Source organism: Coregonus clupeaformis, chromosome 12 (assembly GCF_020615455.1).
Source record: "Coregonus clupeaformis isolate EN_2021a chromosome 12, ASM2061545v1, whole genome shotgun sequence".
Taxonomy (NCBI): domain Eukaryota; kingdom Metazoa; phylum Chordata; class Actinopteri; order Salmoniformes; family Salmonidae; genus Coregonus; species Coregonus clupeaformis.
The window spans coordinates 4,238,466-4,252,891 of NC_059203.1; the positions used below are offsets into that span (position 1 = coordinate 4,238,466).

General features: G+C 42.4%; 1 protein-coding gene across 4 annotated transcripts in view; it reads right to left on the reverse strand.

Annotated features, from left to right (window-relative positions):
- Positions 1-14,426, reverse strand: part of LOC121577918 (poly(rC)-binding protein 3-like) — a 164,656-nt gene that overhangs the window by 149,400 nt on the left and 830 nt on the right. The window lies entirely within an intron of this gene.

Consider the following 14,426-nt stretch of genomic DNA (forward strand, 5'->3'; position numbering starts at 1 on the left):
GGGTAACTGTTCAGCCTATCTGTCAGGGTCAGGGGTTAGGGTAACTGTTCAGTGTATCTGTCAGGGTCAGGGTAACTTTTCAGTGTATCTGTCAGGGTCAGGGTCAGGGTAACTGTTCAGGGTATCTGTCAGGGTCAGGGTAACTGTTCAGTGTATCTGTCAGGGTCAGGGTAACTGTTCAGTGTATCTGTCAGGGTCAGGGTAACTGTTCAGTGTATCTGTCAGGGTCAGGGTAACTGTTCAGTGTATCTGTCAGGGTCAGGGTAACTGTTCAGTGTATCTGTCAGGGTTAGGGTAACTGTTCAGTGTATCTGTCAGGGTCAGGGTAACTGTTCAGTGTATCTGTCAGGGTCAGGGTAACTGTTCAGTGTATCTGTCAGGGTCAGGGTAACTGTTCAGTGTATCTGTCAGGGTTAGGGTAACTGTTCACTGTATCTGTCACGGTCATGGTCAGGGTAATTGTTCAGTGTATCTGTCAGGGTCAGGGTAACTGTTCAGTGTATCTGTCAGGGTCAGGGTAACTGTTCAGTGTATCTGTCAGGGTTAGGGTAACTGTTCAGTGTATCTGTCACGGTCAGGGTCAGGGTAATTGTTCAGTGTATCTGTCAGGGTCAGGGTCAGGGTAATTGTTCAGGGTATCTGTCACGGTCAGGGTCAGGGTAATTGTTCAGGGTATCTGGCATGGTCAGGGTAATTGTTCAGGGTATCTGTCAGGGTCAGGGTAATTGTTCAGGGTATCTGTCATGGTCAGGGTAATTGCTCAGGGTAGAGCTGCTGCTTTCAAGGAGCGGGACTCTAACCCGGACGCTTACAAGAAATCCTGCTATGGCCTCCGACGAACTATCAAACAGGCAAACAGGCAAAGAGTCAATACAGGACTAAGATGGAATCGTACTACACCGGCTCTGACGCTCGTTGGATGTGGCAGGGCTTGAAAACGATTACAGACTACAAAGGGAAGCACAGCCGCGAGCTGCCCAGTGACACGAGCCTACCAGATTAGCTAAACCACTTCTATGCTCGCTTCGAGGCAAGCAACACTGAAGCATGCATGAGAGAACCAGCTGTTCCGGAGTACTATGTGATCACGCTCTCCGTAGCCGATGTGAGTAAGACTTTTAAGCAGGTCAACATTCACAAGGCCGCAGGGCCAGACGGATTACCAGGATGTGTACTCCGAGCATGTGCTGACCAACTGGCAAGTGTCTTCACTGACATTTTCAACATGTCCCTGACTGAGTCTGTAATACCAACATGTTCAAGCAGACCACCATAGTCCCCGTGCCCAACGACACTAAGATAACCTGCCTAAATGACAACCGACCCGTAGCACTGACGTCTGTAGCCATGAAGTGCTTTGAAAGGCTGGTCATGGCTCACATCAACACCATTATCCCAGAAACCATAGACCCACTCCAATATGCATACCGCCCCAACAGATCCACGGATGATGCGATCTCTATTGCACTCCACACTGCCCTCTCCCACCTGGACAAGAGGAACAGCTACAGTGGGTAAAAAACGTATTTAGTCAGCCACCAATTGTGCAAGTTCTCCCACTTAAAAAGATGAGAGAGGCCTGTAATTTTCATCATGGGTAAACGTCAACTATGATAGACAAATTGAGATTTTTTTTCTCCAGAAAACCACATTATAGGATTTTTAATGAATTTATTTGCAAATTATGGTGGAAAATAAGCATTTGGTCACCTACAAACAAGCAAGATTTCTGGCTCTCACAGACCTGTAACTTCTTCTTTAAGAGGTTCCTCTGTCCTCCACTCGTTACCTGTATTAATGGCACCTGTTTGAACTTGTTATCAGTATAAAAGACACCTGTCCACAACCTCAAACAGTCACACTCCAAACTCCACTATGGCCAAGACCAAAGAGCTGTCAAAGGACACCAGAAACAAAATTGTAGACCTGCCCCAGGCTGGGAAGACTGAATCTGCAATAGTTAAGCAGCTTGGTTTGAAGAAATCAACTGTGGGAGCAATTATTAGGAAATGGAAGACATACAAGACCACTGATAATCTCCCTCGATCTGGGGCTCCACGCAAGATCTCACCCCGTGGGGTGAACATGATCACAAGAACGGTGAGCAAAAAATCCCAGAACCACACGGGGGGACCTAGTGAATGACCTGCAGAGAGCTGGGACCAAAGTAACAAAGCCTACCATCAGTAACACACTACGCCGCCAGGGACTCAAATCCTGCAGTTCCAGACATGTCCCCCTGCTTAAGCCAGTACATGTCCAGGCCCGTCTGAAGTTTGCTAGAGTGCATTTGGATGATCCAGAAGAGGATTGGGAGAATGTCATATGGTCAGATGAAACCAAAATAGAACTTTTTGGTAAAAATTCAACTCGTCGTGTTTGGAGGACAAAGAATGCTGAGTTGCATCCAAAGAACACCATACCTACTGTAAAGCAAGGGGGGGAAACATCATGCTTTGGGGATGTTTTTCTGCAAAGGGACCAGGACGACTGATCCGTGTAAAGGAAAGAATGAATGGGGCCATGTATCGTGAGATTTTGAGTGAAAACCTCCTTCCATCAGCAAGGGCATTGAAGATTAAACGTGGCTGGGTCTTTCAGCATGACAATGATCCCAAACACACCGCCCGGGCAACGAAGGAGTGGCTTCGTAAGAAGCATTTCAAGGTCCTGGAGTGGCCTAGCCAGTCTCCAGATCTCAACCCCATAGAAAATCTTTGGAGGGAGTTGAAAGTCTGTGTTGCCCAGCGACAGCCCCAAAACATCATTGCTCTAGAGGAGATCTGCATGGAGGAATGGGCCAAAATACCAGCAACAGTGTGTGAAAACCTTGTGAAGACTTACAGAAAACGTTTGACCTGTGTCATTGCCAACAAAGGGTATATAACAAAGTATTGAGAAACTTTTGTTATTGACCAAATACTTATTTTCCACCATAATTTGCAAATAAATTCATTAAAAATCCTACAATGTGATTTTCTGGATTTTTTTTTCTAATTTTGTCTGTCATAGTTGACGTGTACCTATGATGAAAATTACAGGCCTCTCTCATCTTTTTAAGTGGGAGAACTTGCACAATTGGTGGCTGACTAAATACTTTTTTCCCCCACTGTATGTGAGAATGCTATTCATTGACTACCCTGACCCTGACCATGCCAGATACCCTGAACAATGACCCTGACCCTGACCATGCCAGATACCCTCAACCTATGTGTTTCTTTCTTCTTTTCGACGGGTCGGGCCCATGCAGGGCAGCAATGATGGTCGCCCCTCGCCTCTTAATGAGATTAAAGCTACATTCAGAGATTGAAAAAGCAACAACACGGCAGCCCCACCACTTGTTTTGATATACAGTTGAGGGACGGGGTTGGGGTCTAGATCCAGGACATCGTCATGGTTTCAACTATTTTTTGTAAACAATGAAATAAAAACATATTTGGAGATTATAGTAATGTAATACAGTAATATAGTAATTTTTGGGATTATAGTATAGTAATAAATGTAACTGCAAATATTCTCCAAGAATAAATGGGTATATATCAAGACTTGAAATGACTATCAAAACAGCTTCCCAGATCGCAGACAGCATCTTTAACAAGACAAGCCATTTGACCTAAATCTGGTGGGAGTAGTTATACATTAGAGATGAGAGAGCCCTGCCTGTCTTCAACTGCATTACTCGGATGATTGGAGGCCTGCTGGACGGTTTGAGGGGAGGAGAGACGGTAGACTGTAACAATAGGTTGGTTTGAGGGGAGGAGAGATGGTAGACTGTAACAATAGGTTGGTTTGAGGAGAGGAGGGATGGTAGGGTATAACACTATTGTTTCTTCTTCTCTAGACTTGTTTTGTTTCCTGTCAAATGGACCCTGACGCGAAGAAGCGTCCTCTAAAAGGGAAGGAACATAGTATGCTTTGAGATTTAAATAAATGACTCATACTAAAGACACTTGTATTATTTTCGCAACCAAGATTCTACATGGAAATTCAGTAATAATACTACCCTCAAGAACTACTCTTCTCGAATAGTTCGGAGAGTTGCTCCTCATATCAGAGAGCATTTCTATTACAAGTAATGGTAACACTTCACTCCATTGTGCCTGCAGGCTTTAAGTAAAGTGTTATCCCAGTAATATAGCTCAGATTGCCTTCTACCAGTGTTGCTCTTCACACGTCATAACACTCCTTATGCGCAAGGGCTTTTCTCCTTTTCTTCCCTGAGGTAAGTCATTAACCTGTAAGCCTCCAATCTGATGCCAGAGAGAGAGAGAGAGCTTTCTAGCAGCTTTCATTGCTCCACATTATCCCTGGGAGGCCTCAGAGGGCTTTGAAATGAGAGCTTTCTTCCTACTGCTTCTAGAGTTCTGAAGCATCTCTGACTCACAGGGCCCAGAGGTCTAACCTCCACTTAGGCTACAAACTTGTACACTCAACCCCTCAACTTAGGCTAGACACTCACACACACTATTTTCATTTTTAGTCATTTAGCAGACGCTCTTATCCAGAGCGACTTACAGGAGCAATTAGGGTTAAGGGCACATCGACAGATTTTTCACCTAGTCGGCTCGGGGATTAGAACCAGCGACCTTTCGGTTACCGGCACAACGCTCTTACCCACTAAGCTACCTGCCACTACCCCTTTCACTTGCACACTTGCACACTAACAGAGGAGAGGAACGGGCTTGAAGGCCAAAGAGGACTGGACTGCAAGTTTTTTTGTTTTACAATGTGTGATGGCAAAATTTAATGAAAGACAAAGAGCAATATAGTATGTTTTTTTTTCTTTTCTCAAAATATCTGACAGATTCATGTTTTGAATGGAAAATTATGACAGCCATGCTGTTTATTAAAAAGCATGAGCTGGCGCACTCCCAGAGAACATTATTTAGTGTGGAGGTGCTGACTAACGGTGAATAAACTGTAAGCTATAAAAACAAATAAAGAGAGTTGCACACTTTCTATGTATAAACTCCTCCCAGTAATTTATTAGGTAAGAAACCACGTTTCACTGTGCCCTCTTTAGGGTGTTCATAAAATAGGAGATAGAAAATATATTACGTAATCAGTGTTTTCCAATTGGGAAAATATTACCCTTTTTCTTTCTTCTGTTAAAAACAACACAGAAGAAGTATTCACACAGCCTTGAAAGTCTTCATTAGTGTTGAGCAATTAGCAAACTGGCTTGGTATCAACTATCACTCAAATATGAATAGAGAATGAATAATCAAATAATTAACATCAAGCGAGTGGAAATTGCATTTGTACTTGCAATTTTTATTTATTATTTAGGTCATATAAATGCAATTAAACAAGGACAGCTTTTAATTCAATATGTTTTTTAAGCCTGCCCAGACATCAGTCAGATAGAAAAGTACCTATTAATTACTAAGTGAGTGAGTGAGTGAGTGAGTGAGTGAGTGAGTGAGTGAGTGAGTGAGTGAGTGAGTGAATTAGTGAGTGAACGAGTGAGTGAGTGAGTAAATGAGTAAGTGACAGAGCGAGAGAGATAGATAGAAACCGCAAGAGAAATAAACTGGGAGACAGAGAGAAACAGAAAGAGAGAAACCGAGTGAAATAAAGAGAGCTAGTGAGAAAGAAACAGAGAAAGAGAGAGAGAGAGAAACAGAGAGAGAGAGAGAGAGACACAGAGAGAGAGAGAGAGAGAGAGAGAGAGAGAGAGAGAGAGAGAGAGAGAGCATGAGAGAGAGAGAGAGAGAGAGAGAGAGAGAGAGAGAGAGAGAGAGAGAGAGAGAGAGAGAGAGAGAGAGAGAGAGAGAGAGAAAGAGCGAGAGAGAGAGAGAGAGAGAGAGAGAGAGAGAGAGAGAGAGAGAGAGAGAGAGAGAGAGAGAGAGAGAGAGAGAGAGCGAGAGAGAGGGCGATTGAGAGAATAGAACAGTTAATTAAATGGTGTCTGAGTATCAATTAAGACTGACCTAAATTCCTCTGGTGGAATGAACCAGAAGCAACTGGGACGGTGTTATGTAAAAGAGATATTTGTGTTGAAAACAGACCCGGGCTTCATTCCAAACAACACCCTATTCCTTATTTACAAAACAGTCCCGAAATGGTCAACCTCGCCCACCCCGCACTCCAGGTAGGCTAGGGTACACACTCAAAGCATTTGAAGGATTTCAAACAGTATTTGAATCCATGCAGGTCTGGTTGGAAAATGTGTTGTCGTTCCTCTCATACTGTGGCACAGGGAGACAGAGGGACAATATGCCCATTCTTCAACAGTGACTGGGATAGCTAGTGACTGAGGCCTGCATCACTTACAGTTTGAAATCACTATTCTAGAATCTAGCTCATCATGCATTGTTCTGTTGTAGGCTCTCTTTTGTGTTCACAATTCTAAGGTCTGCTAATGCATTCTATTACTGCAGTGTAGGACTAATATTTTCTGACTTATAAACTGCACCGTCTCAAGAGAACATGTCAAAGAGCTTGAGGAACGTTAGCAGCAAAGGAAGCTAAGCTGAGAGGAGAGGAGGGGAGGGAGAGGAAGTGTGAGCGAGAGTGAAAGCAGCAGTAACATTGATGGAAAAAGACTCCCCATTGAAGAGGAGTGGAGTGGCAAACAACACACTGGAGAAGTGTGATACAAGTTTAGATCAGGAGAGAAGACAACGATATAAGTATGTCTCTCTCTTTCTCACACACACACACGTGCACACACACAACACACACACACACACACACGGCGAGCCTAGGGCTGGTCGCTGGTGCCACAGTGACTACAGGCAAGTATGAGATCAATATATCTTCCAAAGACTTCCAGCTACACCATCTACTGATGATCTGGCCTGTGTCCCAAATAGCACCCTATTCCCTACATAGTGCACTACTTTTGAACCATATAGGGAATAGGGTGTCATTTGTCAGGAATCTAGTCTGCCAACACACCGTTACAATATACCACTGTAGGGTCCAATAGTCTCTACATGCTTTCAACTGCTGGAACTACACAAAGCTAACATAAATTACCATTAATCAGATGCACGTATGGTGTGTGTGTGTGTGTGTGTGTGTGCGTGCGTGTGCGTGTTTGTGTGTGTGTGTGTGCGTGTGTGTGTGTGCGTGCACGTGCGAGCGCGCGAGTGCGTGTGTGCGTGTGTGTGTGTGTGTGCGTGTTTGTGTGTGTGCGTGCGTGCGTGCGTGTTTGTGTGTGTGTGTGTGCGTGTGTGTGTTTGTGCGTGTGTGTGTGTGTGCGTTAGCGCCCCACACACCACGTCTATACACCAAATGTATCTATCCTTATCCTTCTTACCAGAACACCTCACTGGATCATTCCTCCATGCTGAGACCTTATTAGATCATTCCTCCATGCTGACGACACACTCAAACCCAGAAGCATTTTTCTGTCTTGTTTGTCTGAGGCTATGAATAGATTGAGTCCTTTGAAATGGAAGTATGTGCTCACAAACCCCCACACAGATGAAACTTCCATATTAATCTTCTCTCGCTTGGAGATTGTGTGTGGGTCGCATATTTTATATTGTTGGCTGATTGGTAGACTGTGGGCTCAGACACACACTCACACAAATACACACACACACACACACACACACACACACAGACACACACACCTTATAATATGAGATAAACAAGGAGCTTGTCAATATCAAGCCCCTCTTTGATAATACAGTTTATATCTGGACTCAATCTCATCCGCAATTCAAATGAGTCTCTCTCACTGTCACAGAAGTAGGGCTAAAATGACTGTGAAATACATACTATTATTGTACAGCGTATTGTAGAATCAAATATGATACACTTAAAGAGGACAAATATGCATGTTTAAGGTCATTCGTGAGCCTGGCATTCTATCAAGAGGGGAAATGGTTAGTAGGCTATTAATAATTAGTGCCTATGAGAAGCTTTACTCTCTCACCCTAATCTCAGAAAGAAGCAGATACATGTTCTGGCCATGCTACTCAGGGTTTCCAGTTATTATAGAAACAGATATGTGTTCTGGCCATGCTACTCAGGGTTTCCAGTTATTATAGAAACAGATATGTGTTCTGGCCATGCTACTCAGGGTTTCCAGTTATTATAGAAACAGATATGTGTTCTGGCCATGCTACTCAGGGTTTCCAGTTATTATAGAAACAGATATGTGTTCTGGCCATGCTACTCAGGGTTTCCAGTTATTATAGAAACAGATATGTGTTCTGGCCATGCTACTCAGGGTTTCCAGTTATTATAGAAACAGATATGTGTTCTGGCCATGCTACTCAGGGTTTCCAGTTATTATAGAAGCAGATATGTGTTCTGGCCATGCTACTCAGGGTTTCCAGTTATTATAGAAGCAGATATGTGTTCTGGCCATGCTACTCAGGGTTTCCAGTTATTATAGAAACAGATACGTGTTCTGGCCATGCTACTCAGGGTTTCCAGTTATTATAGAAGCAGATATGTGTTCTGGTCATGCTACTCAGGGTTTCCAGTTATTATAGAAACAGATATGTGTTCTGGCCATGCTACTCAGGGTTTCCAGTTATTATAGAAGCAGATATGTGTTCTGGCCATGCTACTCAGGGTTTCCAGTTATTATAGAAGCAGATATGTGTTCTGGCCATGCTACTCAGGGTTTCCAGTTATTATAGAAGCAGATATGTGTTCTGGCCATGCTACTCAGGGTTTCCAGTTATTATAGAAGCAGATATGTGTTCTGGCCATGCTACTCAGGGTTTCCAGTTATTATAGAAACAGATACATGTTCTGGCCATGCTACTCAGGGTTTCCAGTTATTATAGAAGCAGATACATGCTCTGGCCATGCTACTCAGGGTTTCCAGTTATTATAGAAGCAGATATGTGTTCTGGCCATGCTACTCAGGGTTTCCAGTTATTATAGAAGCAGATATGTGTTCTGGCCATGCTACTCAGGGTTTCCAGTTATTATAGAAGCAGATATGTGTTCTGGCCATGCTACTCAGGGTTTCCAGTTATTATAGAAGCAGATATGTGTTCTGGCCATGCTACTCAGGGTTTCCAGTTATTATAGAAGCAGATACATGCTCTGGCCATGCTACTCAGGGTTTCCAGTTATTATAGAAGCAGATATGTGTTCTGGCCATGCTACTCAGGGTTTCCAGTTATTATAGAAGCAGATATGTGTTCTGGCCATGCTACTCAGGGTTTCCAGTTATTATAGAAACAGATACATGTTCTGGCCATGCTACTCAGGGTTTCCAGTTATTATAGAAGCAGATACATGCTCTGGCCATGCTACTCAGGGTTTCCAGTTATTATAGAAGCAGATATGTGTTCTGGCCATGCTACTCAGGGTTTCCAGTTATTATAGAAGCAGATATGTGTTCTGGCCATGCTACTCAGGGTTTCCAGTTATTATAGAAGCAGATACATGTTCTGGCCATGCTACTCAGGGTTTCCAGTTATTATAGAAGCAGATATGTGTTCTGGCCATGCTACTCAGGGTTTCCAGTTATTATAGAAACAGATACATGCTCTGGCCATGCTACTCAGGGTTTCCAGTTATTATAGAAGCAGATATGTGTTCTGGCCATGCTACTCAGGGTTTCCAGTTATTATAGAAGCAGATATGTGTTCTGGCCATGCTACTCAGAGTTTCCAGTTATTATAGAAGCAGATAGGTGTTCTGGCCATGCTACTCAGAGTTTCCAGTTATTATAGAAGCAGATAGGTGTTCTGGCCATGCTACTCAGAGTTTCCAGTTATTATAGAACGGATACATGTTCTGGCCATGCTACTCAGGGTTTCCAGTTATTATAGAAGCAGATATGTGTTCTGGCCATGCTACTCAGGGTTTCCAGTTATTATAGAAACAGATATGTGTTCTGGCCATGCTACTCAGGGTTTCCAGTTATTATAGAAGCAGATATGTGTTCTGGCCATGCTACTCAGGGTTTCCAGTTATTATAGAAGCAGATATGTGTTCTGGCCATGCTACTCAGGGTTTCCAGTTATTATAGAAACAGATACGTGTTCTGGCCATGCTACTCAGGGTTTCCAGTTATTATAGAAGCAGATATGTGTTCTGGTCATGCTACTCAGGGTTTCCAGTTATTATAGAAACAGATATGTGTTCTGGCCATGCTACTCAGGGTTTCCAGTTATTATAGAAGCAGATATGTGTTCTGGCCATGCTACTCAGGGTTTCCAGTTATTATAGAAGCAGATATGTGTTCTGGCCATGCTACTCAGGGTTTCCAGTTATTATAGAAGCAGATATGTGTTCTGGCCATGCTACTCAGGGTTTCCAGTTATTATAGAAGCAGATATGTGTTCTGGCCATGCTACTCAGGGTTTCCAGTTATTATAGAAGCAGATATGTGTTCTGGCCATGCTACTCAGGGTTTCCAGTTATTATAGAAGCAGATACATGCTCTGGCCATGCTACTCAGGGTTTCCAGTTATTATAGAAGCAGATATGTGTTCTGGCCATGCTACTCAGGGTTTCCAGTTATTATAGAAGCAGATATGTGTTCTGGCCATGCTACTCAGGGTTTCCAGTTATTATAGAAACAGATACATGTTCTGGCCATGCTACTCAGGGTTTCCAGTTATTATAGAAGCAGATACATGCTCTGGCCATGCTACTCAGGGTTTCCAGTTATTATAGAAGCAGATATGTGTTCTGGCCATGCTACTCAGGGTTTCCAGTTATTATAGAAGCAGATATGTGTTCTGGCCATGCTACTCAGGGTTTCCAGTTATTATAGAAGCAGATACATGTTCTGGCCATGCTACTCAGGGTTTCCAGTTATTATAGAAGCAGATATGTGTTCTGGCCATGCTACTCAGGGTTTCCAGTTATTATAGAAACAGATACATGCTCTGGCCATGCTACTCAGGGTTTCCAGTTATTATAGAAGCAGATATGTGTTCTGGCCATGCTACTCAGGGTTTCCAGTTATTATAGAAGCAGATATGTGTTCTGGCCATGCTACTCAGAGTTTCCAGTTATTATAGAAGCAGATAGGTGTTCTGGCCATGCTACTCAGAGTTTCCAGTTATTATAGAAGCAGATAGGTGTTCTGGCCATGCTACTCAGAGTTTCCAGTTATTATAGAACGGATACATGTTCTGGCCATGCTACTCAGGGTTTCCAGTTATTATAGAAGCAGATATGTGTTCTGGCCATGCTACTCAGGGTTTCCAGTTATTATAGAAGCAGATACATGTTCTGGCCATGCTACTCAGGGTTTCCAGTTATTATAGAAGCAGATATGTGTTCTGGCCATGCTACTCAGGGTTTCCAGTTATTATAGAAGCAGATATGTGTTCTGGCCATGCTACTCAGGGTTTCCAGTTATTATAGAAGCAGATACATGTTCTGGCCATGCTACTCAGGGTTTCCAGTTATTATAGAAGCAGATACATGTTCTGGCCATGCTACTCAGGGTTTCCAGTTATTATAGAAGCAGATACATGCTCTGGCCATGCTACTCAGGGTTTCCAGTTATTATAGAAGCAGATATGTGTTCTGGCCATGCTACTCAGGGTTTCCAGTTATTATAGAAGCAGATATGTGTTCTGGCCATGCTACTCAGGGTTTCCAGTTATTATAGAAGCAGATACATGTTCTGGCCATGCTACTCAGGGTTTCCAGTTATTATAGAAGCAGATATGTGTTCTGGCCATGCTACTCAGGGTTTCCAGTTATTATAGAAACAGATACATGCTCTGGCCATGCTACTCAGGGTTTCCAGTTATTATAGAAGCAGATATGTGTTCTGGCCATGCTACTCAGGGTTTCCAGTTATTATAGAAGCAGATATGTGTTCTGGCCATGCTACTCAGAGTTTCCAGTTATTATAGAAGCAGATAGGTGTTCTGGCCATGCTACTCAGAGTTTCCAGTTATTATAGAAGCAGATACATGTTCTGGCCATGCTTCTCAGGGTTTCCAGTTATTATAGAAGCAGATATGTGTTCTGGCCATGCTACTCAGGGTTTCCAGTTATTATAGAAGCAGATACATGTTCTGGCCATGCTACTCAGGGTTTCCAGTTATTATAGAAGCAGATATGTGTTCTGGCCATGCTACTCAGGGTTTCCAGTTATTATAGAAGCAGATATGTGTTCTGGCCATGCTACTCAGAGTTTCCAGTTATTATAGAAGCAGATAGGTGTTCTGGCCATGCTACTCAGAGTTTCCAGTTATTATAGAAGCAGATACATGTTCTGGCCATGCTTCTCAGGGTTTCCAGTTATTATAGAAGCAGATATGTGTTCTGGCCATGCTACTCAGGGTTTCCAGTTATTATAGAAGCAGATACATGTTCTGGCCATGCTACTCAGGGTTTCCAGTTATTATAGAAGCAGATATGTGTTCTGGCCATGCTACTCAGGGTTTCCAGTTATTATAGAAGCAGATATGTGTTCTGGCCATGCTACTCAGGGTTTCCAGTTATTATAGAAGCAGATACATGTTCTGGCCATGCTACTCAGGGTTTCCAGTTATTATAGAAGCAGATACATGTTCTGGCCATGCTACTCAGGGTTTCCAGTTATTATAGAAGCAGATATGTGTTCTGGCCATGCTACTCAGGGTTTCCAGTTATTATAGAAGCAGATACATGTTCTGGCCATGCTACTCAGGGTTTCCAGTTATTATAGAAGCAGATACATGTTCTGGCCATGCTACTCAGGGTTTCCAGTTATTATAGAAGCAGATATGTGTTCTGGCCATGCTACTCAGGGTTTCCAGTTATCATAGAAGCAGATATGTGTTCTGGCCATGCTACTCAGGGTTTCCAGTTATTATAGAAGCAGATATGTGTTCTGGCCATGCTTCTCAGGGTTTCCAGTTATTATAGAAACAGATACGTGTTCTGGCCATGCTACTCAGGGTTTCCAGTTATTATAGAAGCAGATATGTGTTCTGGCCATGCTACTCAGGGTTTCCAGTTATTATAGAAGCAGATATGTGTTCTGGCCATGCTACTCAGGGTTTCCAGTTATTATAGAAGCAGATAGGTGTTCTGGCCATGCTACTCAGGGTTTCCAGTTATTATAGAAGCAGATAGGTGTTCTGGCCATGCTACTCAGGGTTTCCAGTTATTATAGAAGCAGATATGTGTTCTGGCCATGCTACTCAGGGTTTCCAGTTATTATAGAAGCAGATAGGTGTTCTGGCCATGCTACTCAGAGTTTCCAGTTATTATAGAAGCAGATACATGTTCTGGCCATGCTACTCAGGGTTTCCAGTTATTATAGAAGCAGATACATGTTCTGGCCATGCTACTCAGGGTTTCCAGTTATTTATAAAATCCTTATGCATGAACTCTTCATCTACAATGCTATTTTTATTTTTGAGGTTATTTGACAATATAATGCGAATGTGTTCCAAATAGGCCTACAACCAAATTCCAATTAAAAAAAACCCGGCAGCGATGAAATCCTGCATGCAGCATCCAAGCCGTAAATAGGGGTTATGGCTTCAGCGCTTTGGCTGTAGGCCTAATCACAAAGTATGAAAAATGTATGCACTCACTAACTGTAAGTCGCTCTGTATAAGAGCGTCTGCTAAATGACTAAAATGTAAAAAAAAAAAAAAAAAAATCATCATGACTTGATTATGTAAACACAAGGTCAAAACAGCATAAACCGTCAGGGGGAAGTAAGTAGGCCTATAGTGTGTATAAATGATGTCTCTCTCTCCAAGACAGTTCATAATTGGATCAATACGATTGTGATCAATTTTTGCCTAATGATGCAGAACGAGCACTGCCTGTCATGCAAACAGCAGAGTGGCATCCTGTGTGTTTCGGGAATGGGGTCATAATAGCTTATAGTCAAAACGGTTCAAAAGCTAGAGTCAAATTCATAGGAAGACAATAAGTTCAACGTGCCAAATTGGCTTGTTTAACTTTTCTTTCCTTTTTTTTTTTTTTTACCACAGAGAGTATTTTATTCTGTTCTCCTCTACCTCTCCTGGCTGGCTGGGTACCAAGATGTTGTCTCTGGTTTTGAATCTGAATTTGAAAACTAAATCTGAACGCATCTGAGAAGTTGAATATATGAAACTTTGCTAAACTTGAAATACTAGTTTGTAAACTTGATACACAGACAATGAATGCAATATATAATTTACCATATTGAAACTGAATATATAAATATCGAATATGAATGTTCAATTAAATTGACATTTGATTTTAAAGCTGTCTGAAATATTAAATCAATTGATTTTTAAATCATGAAATACACATTCAAATGATAAATTATATGATTCAATTTGTGCATTATCAATTCATAAAATTGCTACATCCTAATACAAATTGAAAATTATGGAATTCAAATACAATTTCTGTTGGCACTGAAATCGCTCCATACTCGTGCTATGCTGCTCTCTCTCTACTGGAGGTTGTTGAGACTCGCCGGTGTCACTGCATCGGCTTTTAGCTCCGCAGCTCCCAAAACAATAGATAAATATGTGTTC